At 37.6% G+C, this 27331-nt stretch overlaps 1 protein-coding gene and 1 long non-coding RNA gene across 3 annotated transcripts in view; both read right to left on the bottom strand.

The window, feature by feature from the left end:
- Positions 1-27331, bottom strand: part of Vwc2 (von Willebrand factor C domain containing 2) — a 170176-nt gene that overhangs the window by 45432 nt on the left and 97413 nt on the right. The gene's annotated exons all lie outside the window — the stretch shown is intronic.
- Positions 24293-27331, bottom strand: part of LOC125611546 — a 5703-nt gene continuing 2664 nt past the window's right edge. The window contains exon 3 of the long non-coding RNA XR_007341754.1: positions 24293-24304. This is a non-coding gene — a long non-coding RNA (uncharacterized LOC125611546). The remainder of the gene's footprint in view (positions 24305-27331) is intronic.

The raw sequence follows: 27331 nt of genomic DNA, 5'->3' as shown, positions 1-27331 counted from the left end.
GTTCATAAAACAAATTCTCCTCAAGTTCAAGAATCAAATAGACCACAACACAATAATTATGGGTGACTTCAACACACCTCTCTCACCATTGGACAGATCCTCCAAACAAAAGTTGAATAAAGAAACTGTAGAACTCAATATCACAATCAATAACCTAGACTTAACTGACATATATAGAATATATCAACCATCATCAAGTGGATATACCTTCCTCCACTCTTATCAAGCTAAACTGCCCCGGCTCCAACCTGTTGCTAAGGTAACCTGTCCCAGGAATTGCCCCTTCCCACAGGGAGTTGTAAAAGTTGTTAATTAATGTCTCCTGGGCTGGTTTCTGCCTGGATCACTCCATTTGGCCCTTCCCCCTGCCCATCTACTGAAAAACCAGCCTCTACCTCAGAGCAAAGCCTATCCAAGGAAGGGACATGACCTTTGTCCTTGGAAAGACTCACAGAGCACTCCTAGGCACATTCCCACCTTTGGCCATCCCACCTGGGCTATCTCCTGGGCCTAGTCACACAGCAGGAAGGAGAGAGACAGGAGGAAGAAGGCAGAAGAACAAAGAAAGTCTAGGATGTATAAAAGAGGCAGAACACCCTCCCTTCTTGAGATACCAGGATATGGCCCCCTTCACCCTCCCAGGAGAAGTCTGTATTATTCCTTTTTAAGTGAACCCTGCTTTATATGCTTGCCTCCACGTGCTTCTCTAATGTTATACTTCAACATGTGGGGAAGCAGGGCTCATCACCCGTAACCGGTGGTACCAAGTGCTGCTAACTCAGGCTCTTGCTCTGAGCTTAACGCCGACTCCCTACTCCCTGGATTGGCACATATACCCAGGAAGAAAATGGAGAGCTGAATGTATGGGGCTTATCTCACTGTGTCTCTCATTCTCTAAGAGGTAGACTTTGAAGTTTTTCTCGGGTACCTAGTGGGATTCTGAAATCTATTTCTGGTGTTCATCTCCATTTCCTAGCACACAACTCTGAAAATCCCTACACTCGTCAAAGGAATAGAGTCTTTTTGTATTCTAAAGAATTAAAAGATGGCTGGCAACTCCCAGGTAGCTTTAGGATGGGGGCTAGACAGTAGAAAGCCAGAGGCAAGACTAGAGGGCTGGGACTTGATGAGGGCCCACCACCCCCAACATCAAGGGAATGAAGAGGAGCTGAACTTTGATTACTAATGGCCAGTGACTTGATGTAATAACTTATACAACTCATGTAATGAAGGCTTCACCCACACAACCCCAAAACAAAGCAATAAACACACACACATAAACAAAACAAAACAAAACACTAAAAGAATGAGATTCAAGGAGCCCCAGAGAGGCCACAGAAGCTCTGAGCCCCATCCTACATCTCTTACCCAATTCATCTTTTCATCTGAATCCTTTGTGATATCTTCTGTATTAAAGCAGTAAACATGTTTCCCCAAGTTCTGAGAGCCACTCCAGCATATTAATCAAGCCTGAAGAGTGGTAGCGAGGACCTGAGTGTATACTTGGTCTGTCAGAAGCACAGGTAAAACCACCAGGGTCTTGCAACTGACATTTTAAGAGTCTTGGGGACTGAGACCTCAACAATAGGATCTGATGTTATTAGGTAGCTAGTCAGCCAGGAATGGTTGGGTAGGAGAAAGGAAAATGAAGGGCAACTAAAAACCACAGGGGGCCTTAACTAACAGAAAAGCACCTGAAAAATGGGGGTCTTGTATATCAAAACCTCCCCCAGCCTTAATTAATAAAAGCTAGTTTCCAGACTATGTTGTCATGGTCTCCAGGACACTTCTTTATTATAGAAACTATATCACAACCCCCAATCATCCTGATAACTATAACATCAAGACCCCCCCTAGTAATAAACTGAGATAAAAACAGGGGGACTGAATTTCCCCAACAACTCCATCTCTGTGAGTACCAGACCATCCTCTCTTCAAAGCTGCCCTTGCAGTTCCCCTACTGTATGTTACCCTCGCTGCTCACCCTGCTAAACACTTGCTTACTACTCTGGGTTTCACTGGAATTCTTTCCAGCAGTCTCAAGTACCTGAAGGTAAGTGAGGAGGGCACCAGGCCTGTAACAATGCTATCTCCAGTTAAAGAGGGTCAGAACTGAACTGAATGAAGGGGGACACACAGCTGGTGTTTGGTGCAGAATTAATTGCTTGCTTGCAGGTGGGAAAAATCTGCACACCTTTTGAAGTCACAGAAATCTTTGTTGATTGCCTTTAGAAGAAGGCTACACAAGAAGTTTTTTGTATTGTTTTGGTTTTTCAATGTGTTTGTATTCTATGCATTCTTTAAAATTGTTCTCAATGGGAGAGTTGCTCTTGTACACTCTATTCCATCATGGCAAAGAGTAGAATGCAGGAATATAATTTCATTGTTACAGTATATTAGAAGAGTTATGGAAAATAATATTCTCACACATCGGCCCCAAAGAAAAACGGAGAGAGGAGGCAGCTCTGGAGGAGGGAGGGGAAACTAGCCAAGCATTCACCTCCTAGTAAATTCTTTCCCAATAACAAAGGGCCCTGACAGCAGGAGGCAGATACTGAATGTTGGACTTTGACCTTCAGCCTTTGCAAATGGGTCCTAAACCAAAAACCCAGTAAATATTGAATCCCAGGGAAAGAAAAAACAATGGGCAAATTTTAAGTACTCATCTCTCCAGGTAACAACCTTTTATTTTTATTTTATTTTTTTTTACAATTGCCCTCCTGAGTTTGAAAAATCAGCCTCTACCTCAGAGCAAAGCCTGTCCAAGGAAGGGGGCATAACCTTTGTCCTTGGAAAGACCCTCAGAGCACTCCTCGGCCCATACCCACCCTGCTGAGTTGTTTATCTACAAATAACAGGAGATATCTGCTGTGCCAGGTGTTGACTCAGTCAGGCTAGGTGGGGATCCATAGCAACCCCCTAGCAGCCACCAATCAGCATGAGACCGGGAAAATACCTGGGATGCCAGATGACCCTCCCAGTAGTTTATGGTGGTTGACAACGTGTTGGGAAACCACTAGTTCAGCATGTACAACCCTCAGGGCTTAAACCAATCAGTTCAAATGAATCCCCCTCTTGTACTAACCAATCACCCCTACCCAACTTGTTCCAGCCAGTGAATGTGCTAATTATGTTTTAGAGTTGTTTTATGATTTTCCCGCAGTGTGTGTGATAATTTACTAAGAGATGCTATGATGTATGTGAAGTCCCTGTCTTCCCCAAAGAGTGTATAAAACTGCTACAAACCCTGTACTCAGGGCCTCTCAGCGTCACCAGTTGCTGTTGTGCTCGGAGGACCCAGCTAGCTCGAAATAAACACCTCTTTGCTGCTTACCTCGATCTTGGTCTCTGGTGGTCTTTTGGGGGTCCCGAATTTGAACATAACAAGTTAAACTTTTAACTTACACAACTAGCCCCTGACTGTCCAAACGGCACGTCCACAAGTTCCAATGATCAAACCACCCCAATTGTACCCTAGAAAACCAAGATCCCCTCTGTAACAGACGACCATTTTTTGCATCCAGAAAATGAGTTCCTCTGGTGCCTGAGTCCGAGAATGAATAAACAGTTTCCCCAGCTGCATCTGTCATTTTGCGCTTACATATTTGGCCAAAACCTCCCAAATCAGAAGGCACAGACCTAAAGCAGCCCTGGAAAATGCAAAGTTACACCGCAGAAGCTGGCAAGGTGTCACAGCTACACAGTCCTACCAGGATGTTCACATGTGTCATAACAAAGCATGCAGTCTAATTTAGCGTGTTTACATATGTATTCCTTTCTCAACTGACTATATAAATCCCTGCTTCTGAACCAGTTCTTTTGTTTCCTGCCTAGTTGAATCATAAATAAATTAAACATAATTTTGAATATGTTCCCTAATATTACAGCATTTAAGTGAGAAGATAATTTATAAAATAATGGAATTTCAAAGTGTATAGCAAATACCATTGTCCTATTAATTATTAGGATGACACATCACTTTGTATTTGTGCTATTCATGTAGTTCTTCCTTGCTATTTGTTCCGCTATTTGTCAGTTCCTAAAAGAGATGCATGAGTGTTAACTGCTAGGTGGAAAATAAGGTTTAGAATACTCAAACCACAAGATATTATGCCCTAAAGATCTTTCCTTCAGATTCCTTCAACATTCAAATGGGAAACTCAAAGCCCTGACGTCCCTGAAACATCACAAGATTGGAATTGGGATTAGATTTTGACTTTCTTTTACAAAACACGTATTTGTCTCTCAAACTTTCCGTATGACCTAACATGCCAGATGGTCTCATTGTTTCAAAATTTCAATTGTGAATGATGATACACAGGAGCATCTATTTGTTATTGGCTAAAGACCAATTGAGAGGTTTTGAATTCAAATAGAATATTCAAAAATGTGCTAATCAAGTTTGTTACTTAGTTGGAGTAAGTTGGTTTTCAAGTTTTAATGATCACTGCCAAAAGCCAAATGTGGGTGCCTTGAGGACTTTCTGGGGGTAAACTGTCTACTCTCGGAAGATCAAAAAGAGCCTGCAGGGATGACAGTTGTGTGCCACTCAAAATTGTGCTGGACCATAATCCTGTTGCTGCTTCTCTTCTTTCCTGTCTTCTACTGGCCTTGGGATCCAGCTCCTGGCACTCCCCTTTCCTTCTGACCCATTTTAACATCATAACTCCAAGACGTTGCTCTCACCTTCTGCCTTCTCATGCATTCCTTCCTCTGTTCTCCCATAGCCAAAGCACTACAATCTCAAGTACATGGCAATACATCATGTTGTCTTTAAATCAGATCTTCTCATTTTTGTTGATTAGACCCAGCGTTAGTCAGTGATATTATGACCTCATCAAATTTCACCTTTAAGATAGAAGCCTAATTAGTTAACTGAAAAACTTCCAGAAAAACAGATTCCAGGAAATGTTCCTTTTTCAAGTTCTATTAACATATTCAATAAGCACAACATCGTTATTATGAAATGTTTAGTCAACTATTTTGCCACTGTGACCAAGAACTGCCAAGAACAATTTTAGGTGAGGAAAAGTTTATTTGGGGCTCATGGATTCAGAGGTGTCAGTCCATAGATGGACAGCTCCATTCCTTGGAGCCTGAGGTGAGGGAGAACATGATGGCAGAAGTGTTTGGTGGAGAAAAGCAGCTGGGAAAACGGCACCAGGAAAACAGAGAACTCTGCTCACTAAGAACAAAATATATTCCCCAAAGGCACACCCCACCCACCACCACCTCTGCCATGAACATCTCCTCTAGTCAAATACTACCTGCCTGTATTTACCACCCAGTTAATTCCTATCAGAGAATTAATTCACTGATTGGGTTAAGGCTTTCATAACTCGATCATTTCACCTCTAAATTTTCTTGCATCGTTTCACACATGACCTTTTCAGGGACACCTCACATCTAAACCATAGCATGAAGTGAATGTGATATGGGTCAAATGAAGGAATAGTCATCTATAATGCACCCACCAGAGATAAAAGACAAACTTCCCTCTGTATCTGATCTCACTTGAACTTTATCCTCATTAATACTCCTCATAAAGCCTGTAGGCATGTTCCCAGCTCTCCATGCCACCCTGACCAGTTCAATTTGTCATCCTAGCTTCATCTACCCATCCACCCGCCCATCCATTCATCCAACATCTACCCATCCATTCATCCAAGATGAATTTTTGAGCCATTTCCTGGTCAGGGTGTGAGCTCGAGTGTCAGGCTACCTGAATCTTCCATAAGCCTGCTACAATCTCAGTCTTTCAATTGTAACCACATTTAAAATTAGTCCCAAAGCTGGGTGCAGTGGCACACAGTTATAATCCTGGCAGCTTGGGAGGCTGAGTCAGGAGGATTTCAAGTTTGAGGCTAGCTTTGTCAGCTTAGCAAGACCTTGTCTTACAATTAAAAATAAAAAAGAACTGGGTATATAGTTCTATATAGTATACCACACCTAGGTTCCATCCCCAGTACTGCAATTAGTAAATAAATGTCAATAAATAAATAAGTCCCAAATGATATCAAAATCTTTGTCAGTCATTCTTAATGACTAGCAAATGTTGTTTTCATCCACAGAGGTCACATGAAACAAATCAATTTCAAATGTTTCAAATGATGCAGAAGATCCTTTCGTCAAATTGGTGCCGATGGATTTTAAGATCTCACACAAAGCCACTTGACGAATAAGTTTATGTCAGAGCTGGACCTCAATTCTAGCTTCTTTTAAGTAGAACTGAGATTAGGGGGAAAACTCCAAATCCTCATAGTAAGTTTTCTCAACAGCCAGTACAAGTCATTCCTGAATTTAAAATATTCAAGCCCTCATTGATAAAGAATTTTATAATTTTTATATTGAAAGATAGAAAGGAATTTGGGATGGTTAAAAATAACTTTTCTGCAAAAATAATTATTTAAAATTCTCCTAGAAAAAAAGGTAAAGACAAAAAAAAATAGGCAAAAGCAAATAAGTTAAAAGCAAGTAAAAAGACACAGACAAACTAACAGAGGATCCATAATATATAAAGTGGGAGGGAAGTCTTACCAGGTCCAGCAGTTACAGCGCATCTATTCCCCTATTTATTCTAGGCTAAATGTTTTTGTTAAGGCAAAGAAGCACCAAAATGTGGCTCTCAAGGAACATATGTAAAAAATAAAAATTTCAATTCATGCATAATTTCCTTTAGAAAACTATATCTTAATGGTGTTTACAACCTTAAAAAAGAAATGAATAGAAACATTCATTTTGTAATAACAAATGAAATTCAAAATATAAGGAGTTAAAAACATTTTAAACCTTAAGATCCCAAAGAGCACACCAATGAAATACTTAAACAAAACTCCATTTGGAATCAAAATTGAAAAGTAGTAATGTCTTTTTTAATTACTTAGCAAATGGCACATTAAATGATGGCTTAGAAGCTATAGGAAGCTTAATTAACGTTATAGAGGTCAGGGGAACATGGTTGCATTTGTACACCCAAATGTCTAATATTTAAGGGGTTTTTACTAAAATTAGTTTAAAGGCACACAGAAAATTTCAATAAACAGAATAGAAAAGCAACTTTACAAGGTCCCTTTTTTCCTTCATCCCAGTTCATGGTGCCTTAAATTCAGTGTGGGTATGTTTCTTTATCTGTACTCCCCCCGTTTGAGGCTTCGGATGAGATCAAGTGCCTATAGGCCATGTTCATCAAGAACCTCTTCCCCATCCCCAGACTCCTACACATACTGCTAAACTGACCTCTCTACTCAAATATCTAACGGGCATCTCAAAGTTATCAAGTCAGAAATAGGGAAAATCCAGTCTTTTTGAGATCTTCCAGCTATAGAAAAAGATGAAGCCACCCATTACTGTGACAAAATACCTAAAAGTAATAAACTTATAAGGAGAAAAGTGTTATTTTGGCTCGTGGTTTTAGGCCATTTGGGCCTGTAGTAAAGCAGCTCATCAAGGCAAGAAGTATGTGGTAGCACAACCTGCTCACTTTATAGAGGCCAGAAACCAGAGAGTAGAAGGGGATTGATTCTCACCATATCTTTGAGGTTCTGCCTCTGAGACCCAAGACCTCTTACTAGGTCTTGTAAGTTTCACCATCTCCTAAAAGTGTCAATCTGGGGACCAAGCCTTTACACATGGGCTTTTGGAAGACAGTTTAGATCCTAACTATACCAGCAGGTACCTCGGCCTCTTCCCTTTCTCATCCAAGGGTGAGCACATCTCACCAGATTCACCTTTGGAATCATGAGCATCCACCTGCTTCTCAACACCTCCATTGCCACCTTCTGGTCCTGAGGATCTACGCCTCCAAGCACCTTCACTAATGAATCAATGATTTAGCCACGTTTAAAGTTAATCCCAAATGATGACAGACACCCTCTCAAACTCTTGTGAACACTCATGAATACTATGTCAACACCTTTACATAACTGGATTAGGTAAAACTTCCAGAATAAAATGAGAAAATTTATTGTTTTCTTAAAAAACATATGTTGTATTTTGCTCTTAAGGTGAGGTTACGTTGAAACAGATATTCTTCGTAGTTTAAAAAGTTGTTAAGAAAAAAAATACTAAATATTTAGGGAGTATTACTTGTTATGGGCCAGGCTATATGGATGGGAAATGACAAAACAGACCCCATTTTACCCTGAGACTCCTTATCATGTAAGAAACGCTTCTCCCATGGGAAAGCCCCACCTCTGTACCCATTAATAGTTACCTAGCTTAGCATACTTGGCAAAGCAAAATAGCAATTCTTATATAATGTAAAATTGTTCTCTTTGGTTTCCATTTTTCTTTGGCAATATACCTTGTCAGAGATTGATTGTCTAGATGTTAGTAACTATTGTCTAGCGTGTACTGAAATAGGGTCATTTTGACCCACTTCCCTTCTGCTTGCTTGCTGCTATGCTAACCTGGAAAGTCCCATGAGAAATACCAGTGTACCCACTGCACTGTCTCGGTAACTGCCCAATTCAGCTTCTGTACCCGCTTGCTTGCAGCTACGTCAAACCCGGATGTGGTTTTTGTGCTTTTTGACTTTAAATATCCTAAAACATTGAGGCTCCAGGCTGTTCCTTGCAGAGACAGTTAGGGGTACTGCGGGAGCTGTCACCAGCTACCAGATAAATACTCTTCAATTTGGACAAAACTGGGACTTGGTGTGTTTTCTGCCCCACAACATTACCTTTCTGAATTTATTTTGATAGTTAATTTGCTCTTATATCAGTAAATAGAATTTACTCTATTTTTCTTTCTAGAGCTATTTTTTAAAAAATCATGTTGTGGTTTAGAATGATACTAATAACATGAAATTTATTGATAAACTTCCACCTTTTGTGTGCTAATTTTCAGTAGGAAATATTATTTACTTCTCAAAAACTTCCAAAAAGTCACCATTAAAACTTTTCTGCAACTGAATTATTTAAAAAGCATTTCAATTTTTTATACATATTTTAGACCATTCAATTTTTCTATTTCGCCTTTTGAGACACTTTTAGTAAACCCAAAAAATAGTCCACTTAATTGAAGTTTTAATATTTTATAAATAAAAAAGTTACTATTATATAAAACTTCTCTTACGATTTTAAAGTTAGCTCTACAACTATTGTAGCTTCCTTATTTTCCCTAATTTTACAAATTGATGCTTTTAGTCTTTTACTTCATTTAGCTTATAAAAGTCCTTATTTATTGGTTTGGTCATTTTTATGTTCATCAAATTTTCTGTGTTTTGTATTTTCTGATTATTTTTCCATTTGTTTACATTAGCTACTAATCTCTAAGTTACTTTTGATTTTTTTCTCCTCTGGAACACTCAGTTGATTTATGTTTGTCCTTATTTACAAGTCAAAATATGTAAGGCAGTGTATTAAAATGAGTGGAATTTCTGCTAGAAATCTCAAGGATGTCTACATGGCTGGGCCCAAAGGTCTCGTTTCCCCGAGTCTCACTCGCTGCCTGTCTTTGCCCATTCTTCCTTCCTTCCTGCAATGGTGGACGGCAGCTCCTCATGAAGCAGCTAGGACCCTTCATCCCTCCCAAACCCAGGGGGACAGGCCCTTGCACTGGGCTTCAAAGGACACCCCAAGAGCCCTTTCCTCTACTTACCTAGTTACGGTGCTACTGAATCAGGTGCTCAGAGTTCTCAGATGCACCACACTCTCCTTACTTGGGAGCCTGCTCCTAATTTGGTTGTCCCCACACCTACTGGTGTCCATCTTCCGCAGGATGAAAACGTTTTCCCACCATCATGCTAACAAGGCATTATTCTCTGCTGCCTTCTGTTCTTTTATGTCAGGGGACAAATCCAAGGCCAGCATGACTTTTGCTTCTTCATTGAATATGTATTTTCTTTTTTCCAGAAGTTCAAATATTTCCTAATGTACGTCTATGAATTATATTGTTTTCTTTGATCTTAACTGACACTTGAGGAGGCACTTAAAGTTTTCAATGAGAACTTTAAAAAGAAATTCATTCAATCTGTGTGACCTGTTCTGATGTTCCCTTTAGGAAGTGCCACTGCAGGACAGTGAGATTTCATGTTCTTTCCTCCTTCTCTGTTCATTTTTCCCTTTTTTGGTTTTTCCATCTTGTGCCCTTCCCACAGCATTGGAAGAACATGTGTAAGCTACTCTTTCCACCAATCCTATGGTGCAGCTAGTACTGCCCAGCATACACTTTAAACATTGACAAATGCCATTTTAATTTTGCCTCGGGCTTTCCTAGTCTTCCTGCTATTTTAAGCCTAATTCCACAGATATATAATTCCTTTTAATGTTTATTTTGAGAGTACAATCTTATTTTTATAAAAATTTCTTCTATTTTTTGATAAATGGAAGTTATTTTACTTGGCAGATAATTACGGTTATACATATGATTAAGATTATTATTATCCTGGGGATTGAGCCCACTGGTGCTCTATCACTGAGCTACCTCTCCAGCCCATTTTATTTTTATTCTTTTAGTAGTGTTGGGGATCAGCAAGGCCTTGTACGTGCTCCGCAAGTGCTCTAAGTTCCCAGCCCCCACCCTCTTTTTTTTCTTTTTTGAGATAGAGTCTTACACTAACATGCCCAGGCTGGGCTTGAATTTATGATTCTCCTACTTTGGGCTCTAAGGTCACTGGGTCACAGGCATGCACCACTCCGCCCAGTGCAGTTTATTATGATCTGAGTCCACAGAGCATCCTGGTAGCTGGTGCCCACTGGCCTGCTCAGCTTTCTTGTGGCTTTGGGTTATAAATTGATCTTTTCAGTACAAGTCTAGGGATGGGGAAGCGAAAAGCCTGCAAGGAATCCAACATAATGTGAGTCTCTCCCTCTTTCTCTTTTCCTCCTGTTGCTCTCTCTCCTTTCTACTTCTTTTTATAAGGACAATCTAAAATTATGGAATGTATGTGGAAAAAGAAGAGACGACCCAATTGAAGACAGTGAATGGTATGTTGATGTGAAACACTGGTATATTTTCCTCCTCTGCTAATCTACTTTTTGTTGCCTTAATGTATGTGTCAAAGTTACATGGGATGAGAAGAGCAGGCTTAGGAAAAAAAAATTGAGGAATTGATATTATTCATTGCAAAATCTGGACAACTTCCATGTAAGGGAAGAGGGTTACTTCTATTAGTTTTGTTTTCTGTTAAATTAATTAAAAAAAAAGATTGATTAGTTTGTTCCCAAATTTTATACCACATGTAAATCTATTCTTAAATATTTATATTCAGTGTTTAAAATAATTTCTAAAACAACAACAAAAAAATCTGTGCACAACAAGTAAGTAAGCAGATGGCACCTGGATGCTTATCTAAAAGCTGTTTTCATTTTCTCTCAGGCTTATAAAATAAAGTGAAAAACAATTTATTTTCAAGATAAATTTCAACCTAGAAAAGGGAAAACTTAGTCAACCAATTGGATATTGAGTCTACTAAATAATAGAGAATTTTATTTTAGTATTTGTTCATTGTTTATATATACATTTGCAAATTCAATTTTGGAAATATATCTGTTTTATAGCACAAGAATAAATGACCAATTATTGAAGTAAACATTTTCACTATGTGAAAAAATGATTTCAATAAATATTTATCGAAGAGAAACTGCCCTTCAAATGCCAGTTGTATTTATTCTACTAGGAATCAAGTCTTTTAGGGGAAATTAATATATTCTGAAATAACAACATGGTGGTTTATTTGAGATGAGCAAGGCATGAGAGGTAAGAAAAATAAGAGAATCTCAAAGAAGATATAGAAATGTTTTGTGGGTCTAAGAACACATAATTATTTCCTAAGAGGACCCAAACCACTAACACCATGAAAGAAGAGGTTAAAGGAAGTTTTCTTGTGCAGGTGAAGGTGGAGTAGGCCCAGGTGACTTTCCACTAAGTCACTCTTTTTTTTTCTTTCCATTTTTTTTGTCTTTATTAGAACATTTGATCCAACATTATATTCTTAACCCCCATCCTCACTATTTGTGAAAGTTTGAAATACAGTAAGCAAATAGCAATTTGAGTCTTCCCACTTTTAAAGAAAAAAAAAAACCTTCTTACAAATAAAACACTTGTAGAAGTCACTCAACAATTATGCAGTAGTATTTAACTTAGAGATATACACAATCAACCCCTGTTTAGTCTAACATTGACACTTGCCAAACATTACTTTATTGGATAACATCAAATTCTTCTTTTCATATTCAGTATCATTTTCTGAGGTTGAATTGAATAACAACCATTATTCGTAAGTCCATTAATTACTTCCTTCAACTAAAAAAAACCCTCAATGCAGTTACTAATGGATCTTATTAACACACTACCTTAAATACAACTCTCATGTCTGTTAGCACAATGCACTTTTACCTTCCTAGTACCTGATGTGCCCATCAATAGTACCTTTAGCCTAAGAAAGTAAGAGGTGCTTGAACTGCTGTCTGTTTAATCATCAGTTTCCATAAATCCACTAAATCACTCTTACTCAAAACTTCCAGTTACCCCTCACATCGTTTCAGACTGTCTTTTTGTGTTTTCAGAATCCCATCAGCTATATTGTCAGATTCGTGGAGTAACAAGGCAGGCAGCTCTCCAAAGCTCTCAACTGGCTGGTTAAGTAAATGGAACAGACAAGTTGGGAAGTTGGGGTCAAAGTACCTGAGATGGACTCTCCAGCTCCAAAAAACTAATTTAGCTTCAGCTCCAGAGCACAGCAACTCCCACAGTTTGAAGACAGCTGAATAGAAGTAGAACCAAGACTGGTTCCCTTGGGCCAAATAAACTACAACCAGGAACTGCGTACTTTGAGCAAGATCTTAGACCACAGAGGATGGATAGAGGGATGAAAGAAAGGTCAAACATGGAATAGATCAATCGCCATAAAAAGGATGAGTTAAAAGTCTACTCTTAAAGAAAACTCAAAGTCAGATAAATGGACAATGGGATTTAATACACAGGAGTCACTCCTCATTCACAGGTAACACATTTCAAGACCCCCATTGTATGCCTGAAATCATGATAGTACCAAACTCATATAAAGTAATTTTTTCCTATACATACACACATATTTTTGAGAAAGTCTGACTTATAAATCAGATAGCAAAAAATCCAACAACAATAATTACAGATAAACAATCATAAAAATACAATGTAATAAAATTGCCAGTGTTACTGCTTTTGCACTTTGGAGCCACTATTAAAGAAAATGAGGATTACTTGAAAGTTTAAAAAAAAAACTTAAAAATTAGAAAGTTTCCAACTTAAAAGTTATTTAAAAAGAAAAAGAAGGAAGAGAGATAGAAAAGGCTAACCCTATGATACCATGATACCAAACTGATAACCAAGACTGTTATTAAGGGACTCATAGGTAGGTAGCATATACAGCATGGACTCACAGGACAGAGAATGATTCACATTGCAAGAGGATGGAGTGGGATGGTAGGAGATTTCACCATGCTACTCAGGATGGCATGACGTTTAAATTTCATTCATTTATTTCAGGAATTGTTCATGTACTATTTTTAAAACTCAGTTGACTGTGGGTAACTAAATCTGTGGTAAGTGAAACTATGGATAAGGAGGGAACTATTGTAACCTTAATCCTAGTATTATTCATTCATTTATTTTGCAATGCTAGAGGTTGAACCCAGTAATAAAATGAAGCCAGATAAACTTTAATACCAAAACCTAAAAGAAATCCAAATTCATCTATAAATACAGACATAAAATTTAAGAGGAAATTATACATATGAAGAATTCAGTATTGTATACAAAATGACATGCTGAGAAATGTAAGTGTGGTTCAGTTTAAGAAATTTGTCAGCATGCTTTGTATCAATACATATAAAAGAAAAACCATTACAACACAAAAAATAAAGAAGGCATTTGATAAATTTTGCCAGACACTGTTAATAAAAACATTATAAAGGCAGAAAAAATGTTTTAATAAAAGAAAAACTGCTTATCAAAATCTAAAGAGTTATGACTCTAAATGATGACACACTAAAACCATTTCTATTAAAATCAAGAAATAGAAAATGATGCCCCCTCTCACCAGTGAGTGCTTTCTTTAAACTTGCAAACTACAGAAATGTAAATGGAAGGATGAAATTGCTTCAATAAACACTGGGAAGCCATTGATCAGACTGTATGCCCAGAAAACCAAACAACTTTCTGAGGTTCAAAACTAGTATATAGAAAAGGAAATGAGAAAACTATCCACTGAAAATAATGACTGCACCTGAAATTCTAAAAATAAAAACTCAGAAAGATAGAAAAAGGCCTACATAAAATAATAACTATTGAAAAAAAAATACTAGAAAGACATACTGTATACCAGGATGTGATTTTCACAAAAACTACAGTCCAGTAAAGTTTGGGGCTGGGCAGTGTCCATACCACCACTGGCTTTGGATCAGGACCCTGAATTGCTGCAGTCCTATTTACTATTCACAGTTCAATACAAGTAAACAGGCTTCCCTGGGACTGAAGCTCAGCTTGACCAGGTGATTCAGCCTGCTGTACATACAGCAGTATATAGTACATACAAATCTGCTCTGCTAAGATGATGTCATCTTTTTGTTTGTTTGTTTTTCAGTACTGAGGATTAAATCTGAAGCTCTCTGTGATTAAGCTACTTCCCTCCATTTATTTTGAGATAGGGTCTCACTAAGTTGATCTTGAACTTGCCATCCTCCTGTCTCAGTTTCCTGAGTAGTTGACATTACAGGTATCTGCCACCACACCTGGCTTGACTGTATCTTTATTCTCACATTATTCCTAAAAACTTTTGCAAATTAATATCTAGCAAATATTAATTTAAAAATGAGATGAGACAATAAGACATGAGATGAGATATTAAGGAGAGAAGTAAATAATTGCTTCACATTCTGGAATTACCTGACACAGTATTTAAATTCAATTCACTCACTATATTCAAGAAGGTAAAACACAAAATTTTTAGGCAAAGAACTGGAGACTATAAAGAAAGACTTAATAGAAAAAAATATCCAGAATAGAGCACAAAGTGACAAAAGATTAGAAATTATGAAGAGCATGTAACAGATATAAAGGATATCGCAAAAAAATTTAACCTAAGTGCTGGTAAACCTTTCTGTAAAGGGATAAAAGGTAACTATTCCAGGCTTTTGGATTCTGAGGAAAACTCAGTTCTGCCATGGTTCAAAGAAAGAAGTCATGCACAAAACAGAAATGAATAAGGGCAGAGGTGTTCCAATAAAACTTTATTTAAAGGGCTGGGGATGTAGCCCAGTTAGTAAAGCATTCACCTAGTATGCACGACTCTGGTTTTATTCTCAGAACTGCAAAAGAAAAAAAGAGAATTACAAATATAGCCAGCTGGTTTTATTTAACCAGTGAGACATAGTTGTTGGTTCCTGATCTAACTTTTGAGAAATCAAGTGCAATACCATCAGTAAAAGCAAAAATAGACTATGGACATTGTTTTTAAGATTCTGGCAAAGAATTTATGAAGACAACAAGCCACAGATAAAACAAGCCTTAGAAAAACCAAAAGGAAAAATTTTTAAATAATAACAATGTGCAGCTAGGAGTAACATTATCAAACTGCTGAAGAAGACGAACAAAGATACATTATTATTATTATTATTATTATTATTATTATTTGGTACCGCGGATTGAACTAAGGGGTACTTGACCACTGAGCTACGTTCCCAACCCTATCTTGTATTTTATTTAGAGACAGGGTCTCACTAAGTTGCTTAGTGCCTCGCTTTGGCTGAGGCTGCCTTTGAACTCGTGATCCTACTGCCTCAGCCTCCTTGGCTATTGGGATTACAGGCGTGCGCCTTTGCTCTGGGCAAGATAAAGTATTAATGTCAGTCAGAGAAAAAAAAGGTTGAGTTACCTCCAAAGGATCCAAGAGTACACTGAGAACAAAGCTCAACTCTGGAAGTTAGAAGAGAGTAAAGTATTTTCAGATATGTGAAAGAAAATAGTCAAACTAGAGGAAAAGATTGAGCAAATATAGTCTTTAAGAAGGAAAGAGAAATACAGGTTCAGATGAACAAGTGTTGCAAAAATTAATCACCATCAAGACTTTACTAAAAGAGTATAATCTTGAGGCAGGAAGTACCCCAAAACGAGCATAGAGGGGTGCAGCAACAACTCATGAATATGTGAACAGATCTTGGTCACTGATTTTCCAATAATGACATTAATTCAGTGCCATGTACTTGGAGGCAAAGTAAACAGAAGCCCTCCTGTTGTCCAGGCAGTGGGCAGAAGCTTGGGTTGATAGCAACTGTGGGAAGTCGGGCGGAGGACGGGGGGTGGGGGACACTGAAACAGTAGGGTCCATCACTAAAAAATGTCATTATCTTCTGAGTCAATGGAAGGAGAAAGCTGAATAAAATATCCTTAATCATCAAAGCATATCAAGAAAAGAGTCAACCACTAACCCTAACTTGAAGGACATAGGATGCTGAACCCAATAATATAACATAATTCTTCAAAGGCTCCTAGGATGTTTAGTCCAAATTCAAGGGCAGAGGAATCAGATGGCCACAGCAGGTGCTCACAGCAGGGTGAGGAAATGAGGACAGAGCCTTTGAAGAGCTATCCATTCCAAATAATAATGAAGAGTGATAATGACTGTCCAGGATATGAAATCAGGTCTAGTTGTGAAGGGCTATAATACCCAGATCAGGACTCTCTGCCATCTACCACCCTCCTCAGGTAAATCACAACCATTACACACCACATTTTGTCTATCCATGAGTCTGGGTTTTCATCATGAAGATGGTCATAAAGAGAGATAGAAGGCAAAAGATGCCTAGGTGAACAGTGACTGACGAGTATTTCTGAGCACTGACTACATGCCAGGGAAGAGGTGTTTTTAACTTGTGATGACGTTTTTTTCTCATTTGACTCTTGCAACACCACAGCGGTGGATGCAGGGGGAGCCATCTTTTCTTCCCATCCCTCTGGGTGTCAGCCCCTAATTCTGGAAGAGGTTGACAATTAAGTAGAAAGCTCTGCACCCCCAGACTCTTCTGAGGAATCAGCGTGGCTTAAATGTATTTGAACCCTGAAGACCTGTCAACAGAAATTGGGCAAAGCCACAAGATTGCGAGCACATCCAAAGGATCACACCAATTTGTGTTTTAAGTCATCTTGGCAGGTTGTGTCACATTCTTTAGACACGAAGACTGAGCAAATAAAGCAACTCTACAACTGTAATTACAAGAATCGCTTCCAAGCTAATTATGCCATATTTATTCATACCAAATAAAACTGTGTTGACAGGTAATGATTGAATACGGATACAGGCTGTCAGGAAAAAGGGAGGAGGAAGGAACATCTTAAAATAGGATAAAGTGGCAGGCCACCTGAAAAGCATCAAGGAGCTTCTTTCTTGATCTCTTTCCAGGGGCTGCTCTCAGATAATACTCATGGAGTTGCCCCAACTAGGTATTTAATTGAAGTACTACATTGAAATATGAATTATGTCAAAAGCACTTCCTTGAACACCACTTGGGAATAATATTTATATCTAAGTTTGTGGTCTTCAAACAGCTCTCATATATTGTTAATTATTTTTTGAACTGTGAGACAGATAATGTTTTCTCAACTATTGATGTGGAAACTGAGGCTCGTAGATATGAGGTGACTTGGCAAAACTCATCAGCCACAGAGTGGCAGGCAGAAAGATCAAAAAGCTCATTTATTTTCCATCGAAGGAACCATAAGTACTCCTCATAAAGGAAAAGTTGCCAATGTTTTCACATCATCTTGGACCATACATTTCAGTATCATATTCTTCATAGGGACATGACTTCCTTATATGACTCAAAGGACAGGTCCTTTGAAGTTCTTATGTAGCCCAGAGAGCCTTCCATATAAATCCTGATTTATTTTCTTAGGATAAGCATCTAGAAATATAATCCCCAAGCCATAACAAATTCTGAACATTTTAAATACTTGACACACATTGCCAAGTGGTTTTCCAGAAATATTGTAAAGATTCACATTGCCAGTACAGAATAAGTGTCAGCAAAATCCAGTACTGATTTCCTCTATTCATCCTTTCAGAGACTACTCATTGAGCATCCACAATTGGTAAGACACTGTATAGATGCCAAGGACATACTGGAGCATGATTCCACTCCTCATGGAGCTGGGGAGACAGATACTAAGAGGAATAACATTCATACTAACAATAAATAGCTGCTTTTTGCTGTACTTACTATGTTTAGACATGGTTTGAAGGACTAAAAATACATATTCAGCAATGTAATTATTGTCTGATCCTATCAAAGACTATCACATATGAGTATCCTTAATCCAAGGATTGAAATTCAAAATGTTCTAAAATCCAAAACTTTCTGAGCAATGTCATGATATCACAAGTAGAAAATGCCACACCATGAATTTTTGGTTTTATGCATAAAATTATTTAAAATATTATATAAATTACATTCAGATTCTGTGTGTAAGTGCACAAGAAACATAAAAAGCATTTGTGTTAGGCTTAGGTCTCATTCTTAAGAGATCTCATTTTGTACATGCAAATATCCCAAACTCTGAAAATACAAAACGTGAAACACTTCTGCTCCCAAGCATTCCAGATAAGGGCTACTCAATCTATAATTGCTCTCATTGTATAAAGGAGGAACTTGAGAGTCAGTAAGGTGAAGTGGTCGCCAGAAGCATCCCCTACCTCTGGTCACTAGTGGAATAATCATGCAAACGAATGTCAAGCCACAGGCCAGGGACAAAGCCTTTCCTTGGTATCTCTATCTCAGCACAGGGAACACACCTTGTGAATGGATCCAGATCCAAATGATTTTTACTTCTATCTCATTATTTATGTGGGAAACTCTTCTTTTTTCCCCACAGAAACAATATCATAAACAGTTAACAGTCCAGTTTTGAAAACTTGTTTTTACCTGTTTGAAACCATATTATAATGATAAAACTATTTCAACAACATTTCTGTACAATCTGAAATGTATTTCCTTGGGAAATAGTTAATTTGAGGAATTCAACTCCCTCCCTACAAAGAAGGACAACCCAGGGTGGCTCTGATGTTTTCTGTCCATTCAGAATTCGGAAGAGCTGCAGGAAACTGTGGGGAAGTTGGAAAAGGATGGACCCACGGGACAGGAGACTCACTGTGTCTCATCACTGCTCAGTGGTTATAACTCGTGAGTCCTAACCTGTGGCAGGCCAGTGTCATCTTGGCATTTTTACAGTGAGTTTATAAGTTCCAGAAAAGAAAAAAGACAAAGGGAAATGAAAGGAAGGAAAGAAGGGGGCTAAATCCTATCACTGTATTAGTTTCTAACAGGTGTGTGTGTGTTATTGGTTTCTAACGTGTGTGTGTGTGTGTGTGTGTGTACATGTTTTTAGTTTTGCTTTTTAAGAATCTTGGCTATAATACACAGAACAAGGATCTCCTCTGCCCATCAACTCTTGCCCCATTCTTTCCTGTTTCCCAGGAAAACATCTATCAAAATATGTTGTGTCCACTATGCCTTCATTAAACACACACACACTCCAAAAATAAAATGAATTGATTTTGGTTTGATTTTTATATTAAACAAATATAATATGTTAAAATTGTTTGCTAAAATTCTAGTGTTTCTGCCAAAGTACATGTTAAAATTTAATCCCTATCATAGCATTATGTTGTGGGATCATTAAGAGGCAAATGGGTTAATCCACTCATTTTTAAATGGTTTAATGAAGTCATGGATTAATGGGTTATCTTTTGAGTGGCTTTTTTTAAAATAAAATTGAGCTCCCCTTTCCATAGTTGCTCTGACTCATCATATGATGCCCTTTGACATGCCATGACCTGGCAGAAACATCCTCACCTGATGCCAAGCAGATGCTGATGCCATGCTCTTGGAGCTCCAGAACTGTGATCTAAATATACCTCTTTTCTTTATGAATTACCTACTCTGTGTTATTCAGTAATAGTAATAGAACACTATTGTTTATGTCTTCTGACATTTCTCCATTTGACATAAATAGAATGTTCTGTAGTAGGACAGTATATGAATGTATCATACTTAAATTATTCATTCTTTTCTTCATAGCCACTATTTAATCTGTTTCTAACTTTATAAGGTTATTAAAAACAATAATTTAATAAATATACATGTTTCAATTTCCTTATACAAAATCCATGAGGGCTATTCCATCCAGAAGCAAAAATTCATAATTACTGCAAATTGCCTGCCTATACCCATTAACAGTTTTTAAATCTATGGTCAAACTTTTTTTCCAAAGTAGTCCTTCCAATTCATGCTCATGCCAGCTGTGTGTAACATGGTTTCCCTCATCTGACCCATGGTCTGAATGTTTGCAGCACCCCCCCTCCGCCCCCTGCTCTGAACAAATTCATGTGGATATCCTAACTCCTAGGTGATGGCATTAGAAGGTAGGGCCTTTTGGAAATGATTAGGTCATGAGGTGGAGCCATCCTGATGGGGTTAGACCCCTCATAATATAGGTCTGGGGACCTCATTCCCCCCCCACCACAAGGTGAACACAGGAAGAAGAAGAAGAAGAATCAGCGAGTGGGTAGATCCTCACCAGACCTCCTGTGAGCCAGAGCCTTGATCTTGGACTTCTAGCCTCCAGAATTCTAAGCAATATTTATTGTTATTTATAATTCACTCCATTTATGATACCTTGTTGTAGGAACCTAAAGAGACCAAGATAAGTTGTTACCCTCTCAAATTTTTCTTTTTTTCAAAAGAATGGGTCAGAATTATCTATCTTCAGTTTTTTTAATATTTATTTTTTAGTTGTAGTTGGACACAATACCTTTATTTTATTTATTTATCTTTATGTGGTGCTGAGGCTCGAACCCAGGGCCTTACATGTGCTGGCAAGTGCTCTGCTGTTGAGCCACAATCCCAGCCCTTATCTTCAGTAGTTTTAAACAGTGACTAAGGTTGAATACTTTTTCATATAATTCTTTCATCAACATTTCTGGTTTAATTCTTGCTTCTCAAATAGTGTTTCTTTATTAACTTACAATTTTATTTATTTGGATTCCAAATTTTATCTTCATGGTTTTTATTGTATCTTACTGTAGATATGTTATATGGTAATTTTTCCTCTATATCTTTTATTTTCTATCTCAAAGAAATTTTCACTCCATAAGCCATAGATTCTTACATATTCAATTACCTATTTTTCACATTTAGAGTTCTAAACCACCTGGGATGTATTTTTGCTTATACTGTGATGCAGAGATCTAATTTAATTTGTTTCCATATGGAAACCCAATTTTCTTGGTATTATTTATTGAATAATACCAGTGAGGATTAGGCTTGTCTACAAAAAACAGGCTTAAACTGAGTTTTCTTTCATGTCACAAAGTCAGCAGGCAGCAGCTCAGGCCTGGTGCAGCACTTATATGCTCATGAGAGTCTCAGTTCCCTCTGAATTTCTGTCCCCCGTGCCTGGTGGCTTCTTCCTTGGGTTCACCTCATGTGCCTAGTCAGTTGCTGGAGTGCCATTTAACACAACCCATTTCACCAAGGGAAGAAAATGCTGGGTCTTCCCATTGGAATGTGCATGGATTTAGAGTGCCCTTTTTTATTTTTAGCGGAAACAGTGTGGACTTCTTTGATATTTTGACTTATTTTTTATTTGATTTGATATGGTCTTATATTGGTGTGGACATATTTGACAAGGTCTTATTGTTACTATTTGTAATGGTATACATTTTTGAGGAAACAAATAGATTTTGTTGAGGACATTTTAAAGGTATTTTGTTTAGGAGGATTAAACTTTTAGATTCATTGTGACAAATGGTCTCTTTGGATTTACTTTTGTGATCTTTATATTTGTTTGGGGAACATATAGCCACAGCTGTTCCTCTTCCCCCACTTTCTTCAATACTTGGTGGTAATTTCTTGTACTCCCTTTACTAGTAGTCATTAAATGATCTGTGTATATTCTGTTGATGGCTGCCCTTAAATTTTCTAATAGTTAGATAGTTAACTAAAGTTAAATAGTATTTCTAGTCTCTTCTCCAAAAGGACAGATAAGTTTTTGTAGCTTAACTTTCCTCTAAACTGTCAAGTAATTGTTAGCAATTATTTTCCTGATAACATGATTCCAAGCATACACAAAACCTCCTTTCCTTCTATCATTGTTTTTATTTTTATTTATTTATTTTTTAAAGAGAGAGAGGGGAGAGAGAGAGAAAGAGAGAGAGAAGAGAGAGAGAGAGAGAGAGAGAGAATTTTCTAATATTTATTTTTCAGTTTTTGGTGGACACAACATCTTTATTTTATTTTTATGTGGTGCTGATTGAACCCAGCGCCCTGCTCATGCCACGTGAGCGCGTTGCCGCTTGAGCCACATCCCCAGCCCCTATCATTGTTTTTAGGTTATTACTTACTAAACCGCTTGAGCCACATCCCCAACTCCTATCACTGTTCTTAGATTATTACTTACTAAATTTGCCATTGTGATTTTCTTTTTTTCCTTTCATTGGCTTTTGGTTTAGAGTTCTGTCTCCCTTGGGTTCCTCTTGTCTCTCAGCCTTGCCTTGCCTGCTCTGTGTTGGAGATAATGGAGATTACAGATCTGTGAAGAGGGGCTTTGGTAGAGTTTGCCCAAGTGATGTCCAGCTTAGACCAGAGGGAGTAAGGACTGAAAGGACAGGGTATTGACCCTTTGTGCTGATTTTTAGTTCTATGGGAACACCAAGAACAGCATTTTTTTTCCTGTTTCAGAGTTCCCCTCCCACCCCTCCCTTCTACTCCTTTCCCTTTCTTTTCTGAGCCAGGATCATGCTGTGTTGCTTAGGCTGGTCTCCAACTTCTAGGCTCAAGTGATCCTGCCACCCCAAAAGGTGGAACCTCAGGGCATATGCCACTATGCCTGGCTGCTACATTCTTTGTTGTGGTTTGTTTTTGTGTTTACTAGGGATTAAGCCCAGGAGCATATAACAATTGAGTTATATACTTAGCCATTTTTATCTTTCATTTTGAGACAGGGTCCCACTAAGTTGCTTAGGGCCTTGCCAAGTTGCTGAGGTTGGTTTTGAATTTGCTAGTCTCCTGCCTCAGCCTCCCAAACTGTTGGGATTATTGTGTGCACGACGACATTCATTCTTTAAAGACAAATTACTCCTACATTTTTTTTAACTTTGTTTAGTTTTATTAATTATTTCCACATACTCTTTTATCATTCTTGCTTGTCACTCCTTATTTCTTTCTCCCTCTCTTTTTTATACACATATACGCTCATACATGTCAGATTGATTGAGTGTATAATTTCCCACAGACCTGATTAAAAAATGCTTGCCACATTCAGAGAACAATGCATTTTTAAGTGTGTGTTTAACATTTTTTTCCTTGCTTGACCCAACCCTATCTCACATTTGTATAGACCAACAGAATCACTCCATTATGTTTCCTTCTATATTACATTCTCATATCATGAAACAATAAAATGAATAAATACAGAGGTTTTTAATTTGTTCAATGTTTCTCAGGAAAAATTAGATATTACATCAACTTTTATGCCATTTTTTTTTCTCTTGGAAACACATCATGGAAATCCTACCAAGTCAACTCATCTCCAACCAAGTCTTTACTTCTAACCACTGTCTATTAGCTCATGCATGTATGCAGCATATTTCATTCAGCCATTCCATCACTGACAAGTATTCATCATAATTTCTCTTTTTTCTTCTTATAAGCAATGCTCTGGTAAAAAAGAAAACCATAGAATGTAACTTTCAATGCTAAGGTTTAAATTGCCCTGTGGTTTCAGGAATCAGACTGGGGTAGAAGGAAACATGAGATTCAGTTTTAGGCAACACTGACCAACTGATTATGCAAAAGACTGCCAGAAGTCTTATTAAGATACCAACAATGGATATTATCACTCATTTTCACTTCAAATTTGGCTTTAAATTGATATTCCTTTATCACCTTATATATATTTTTTCTTGTTTTATTGGTTGTTCAAAACATTACAAAGCTCTTGACATATCATATTTCATACATTAGATTCAAGTGGGTTATGAACTCCCATTTTTACCCCAAATACAGATTGCAGAATCACATCGGTTACACATCCACATTTTTACATAATGCCATATTAGTAACTGTTGTATTCTGCTACCTTTCCTATCCTCTACTATCCCCCCTCCCCTCCCCTCCCATCTTCTCTCTCTACCCCATCTACTGTAATTCATTTCTCTCCTTGTTTATTTTCCCATTCCCCTCACAACCTCTTATATGTAATTTTGTATAACAATGAGGGTCTCCTTCCATTTCCATGCAATTTCCCTTTTCTCTCCCTTTCCCTCCACCTTATATATTTTTAAAATGTTATTTTGAAGTCCCCTTTGGAATGCTCCATTATTTCTACATTTGGGGGGTTTGATTCTTCAATTTGTTGCGTCTATGGAATATTTTCAGGAGTTTGCCTTCTTCATATGTTTCTTGTTTTTAATTATCTTCCTGTTTTGTAAAGGTATTTTTTCTTCTAAGAGAGTCCCAAATCTATCCTGGAGTTGATTCATTGTTGCTTTGCCTGGGATCTAAGGCATTCTGCTGTTATTAAGTAAGTTTTTGAATTGTGGGTAACCCAATAAAGATTAGTGTAAAATGAAGGGCACAGTCTGTTTTCCTCCCTTGTGGGTAACTCTTTTCTAGTCATGGGTAACCATGCCCAGTTCCATTTTCAGCAGCACAAAATAGTGGGAAGAAATGTTATCTGTTATATGCCCATGATAATGTCATGGTTTCCCGATTCTTGTTCCAAAAGGGGAAACTATTTGAGTCTTTTTGCTACACCTGGGACCTGCAGCTTCAGCTCACCTCTGCAAGTATGAAAATCCTACCCAAGTAATTGTCATCACTCTTATTTATATGACTTTAAAATCTTTTAGTTTTTATATGCAGTTAAGATAAAATAATCTTTTAGGCTGGTAATATTTACTTAATATTTCCAGTTAAGATATAGAAAGACTTGTCATTCCAGAAAGTTTTCTCATTCCCACTCCCAATAAATACTGCCATTCTGTCTTGTCAGACATTCGTTTTCCTGTTCTTGATCTTCAAATAAATAGAAATCATATGCATTCTTTTGTTTAGAGCTTCTTTTACTTAGCATAATATTTTGAAGACTCAACATGTCTTGTGTATAACAAGTAGTTCATTCTTTTTGACGTCTGAGTAGTTCTGTGGTGCATGAATATGCCATAATTTGTTAATCCATTCTCCTCTTGATGGGAACTAGGCAGTTTCCAGTTTGGGGCTATTATAAATAAAACATATGCACACATTTTTATAAATGCCTTTTGGTAGACATGTGCACTCATTTCTCTTGTATGTACATCTAGGCGTTGAAATGCTGGGCCAGGCATGGATTTAATTTTGTCATCTCAAGTTATGAGAGCTCCAGTTGTTTCACATCCTTGCTGTTGGGCTTGGTAACTCTAACTATTCTGTGAACAACATATCCTTTCATCGGGCAACTTTTTATTTTAACTCGTTTGACGCAAACATGTCAAAATGAGGACTTAAAAATTTGCAAAAGAATCAATCTAAAGATCTAAGATTTTTAAAGTTTGGAACTATCATGACATAGGGACTACCATGCAACTTTTATAGTACACAACATCATTTTTTTTTCAATCTCCAATTTTGTTAGCCTATTATAGATTTTGGTTGTTAAAATCCTTTGTCTGCCTGAAATAGTCCTCCTCCCCTTCTCCCCCTGGCCAGATGAACACACCCTCTCAGAGCCTGCTCAATAGTTCTTCCTCTACTGTTCTTCCCTGGATCCCTGAGTGGAATTATTTTCCCCATTCTCTATGAACTTTGCAAATGCTTAATTTATAGCAATTGCCCTCGTGGAATTACTGGCAATGCCAGCCTATTCTCCCAAGCTGTGGGATGCCATGTTTTATTCATATGTATGCCCCTAGCCTTGTTGCAGGGTTTAAGCGAATAGCTAGTGTTCCATGAATATTTAGGGAGAAAAATGAAAGAATGTATAAATGCTTCCTCACTTGTAGGGGTATCAAAAACTCCTTACCATTCAGAAACTGGCATTTTCTTAATTCATGGCTTATCCTTCTGGAAATTATTTTATTAAAAAATTATACATCTATCTGAGACAGAAAAACTTCTTCCCATATAACAATCCGTTAAGACCTCCCTATGTGAGAACATTTAAATGATGGATATGAATGTTTACAAATCACGAACATAGATGTAGAACCATATGATGATCTACAAATGATTCTATGTCTTTCTACGTAGGACGGAAATAGGCTGAGGCACTTTCTCTACTTCTAAGCGATTCAGATGGTTTTATAAAATATAAACATAGTCCTTAAGTAGACATAGTGGCTCTGAATTATATGTGCTTCACCTCACAAACACTAAATAAGTGTCATCATTTAACTTATTTATTTTTAGGATTTCTCTTTTCCATTGGTTCTTTTTAGTTATGCATGAGCAAATGAACCATCAAATTGGTTCTTTATATATCTGTAAAATTAGCATGGCAAAACAGGACCAAAACAGTTCTAGATCTCTGCCTTAGAAGAAAGAACAAATGCCTCTTATCTATAACACCTAATCTGTGTCTAAGCTCTTGGGAAACAGTACTATTAATGTTACCTCCAGAAAACAAGAACACAGTTAGTATAGGGAGAATGAATTATTCAATCATATCTTTTTCAACACGATGTCATTTTCCTTCCACTGGGCACACTGAGAACCCTGAAGGTATGTTCTTTCTGCTTCTGTACATGTGTTAGGGAAACATTCCCATGCCTTCAAGTTCATGGCTAAGTAGCACGTGCACCTCTGTATCAAAATCCTCCTGTCTTTCAGGCCAGATGCTCACAGATGCCAGATTCCAGTGGCTTGACCCAGGCTTTCCACGTCCTTCCAGCATACTGTAGTGCCTTTTTAATTTATAGAACCTTTAGTTATATGCTTATTATTTTAATGGTGTGAAGAGTTCGTGTTAGCACATGGAACATACTTTATTTGGTACAGTGAATCATTTCCTAATATTTTCCCCCTTAAGTTTGGATACACAGCACCACCTCTCCATTGACTTGACATTCCATTACAGATGCTGCTTGACTAAGTCTGGGGTTATGGCCAAATAAATCCATAGCAAGCTGTGAAGATTACAAATCAAAAAAACACATTGAATACGTCTAATATCCAGAGGATTCCAGCTCAGCCCAGCCTACCTTAAGTGTGACTAGAACACTTACATTAGCCTACAGTTGGGTGAAATCATCTAACACAAAACTTCTTTTTTTTTTTTTTTTTTAAAGTACTTCATTGTTTTTTATTTTTTTTTTTTT

The sequence above is a fragment of the Marmota marmota genome, unplaced genomic scaffold (assembly GCF_001458135.2).
Source record: "Marmota marmota marmota unplaced genomic scaffold, marMar, whole genome shotgun sequence".
NCBI lineage: Eukaryota > Metazoa > Chordata > Mammalia > Rodentia > Sciuridae > Marmota > Marmota marmota.
The sequence above is the reverse complement of the archived record's forward strand: the minus strand, read 5'-3'. Positions and strand labels throughout refer to the sequence as shown.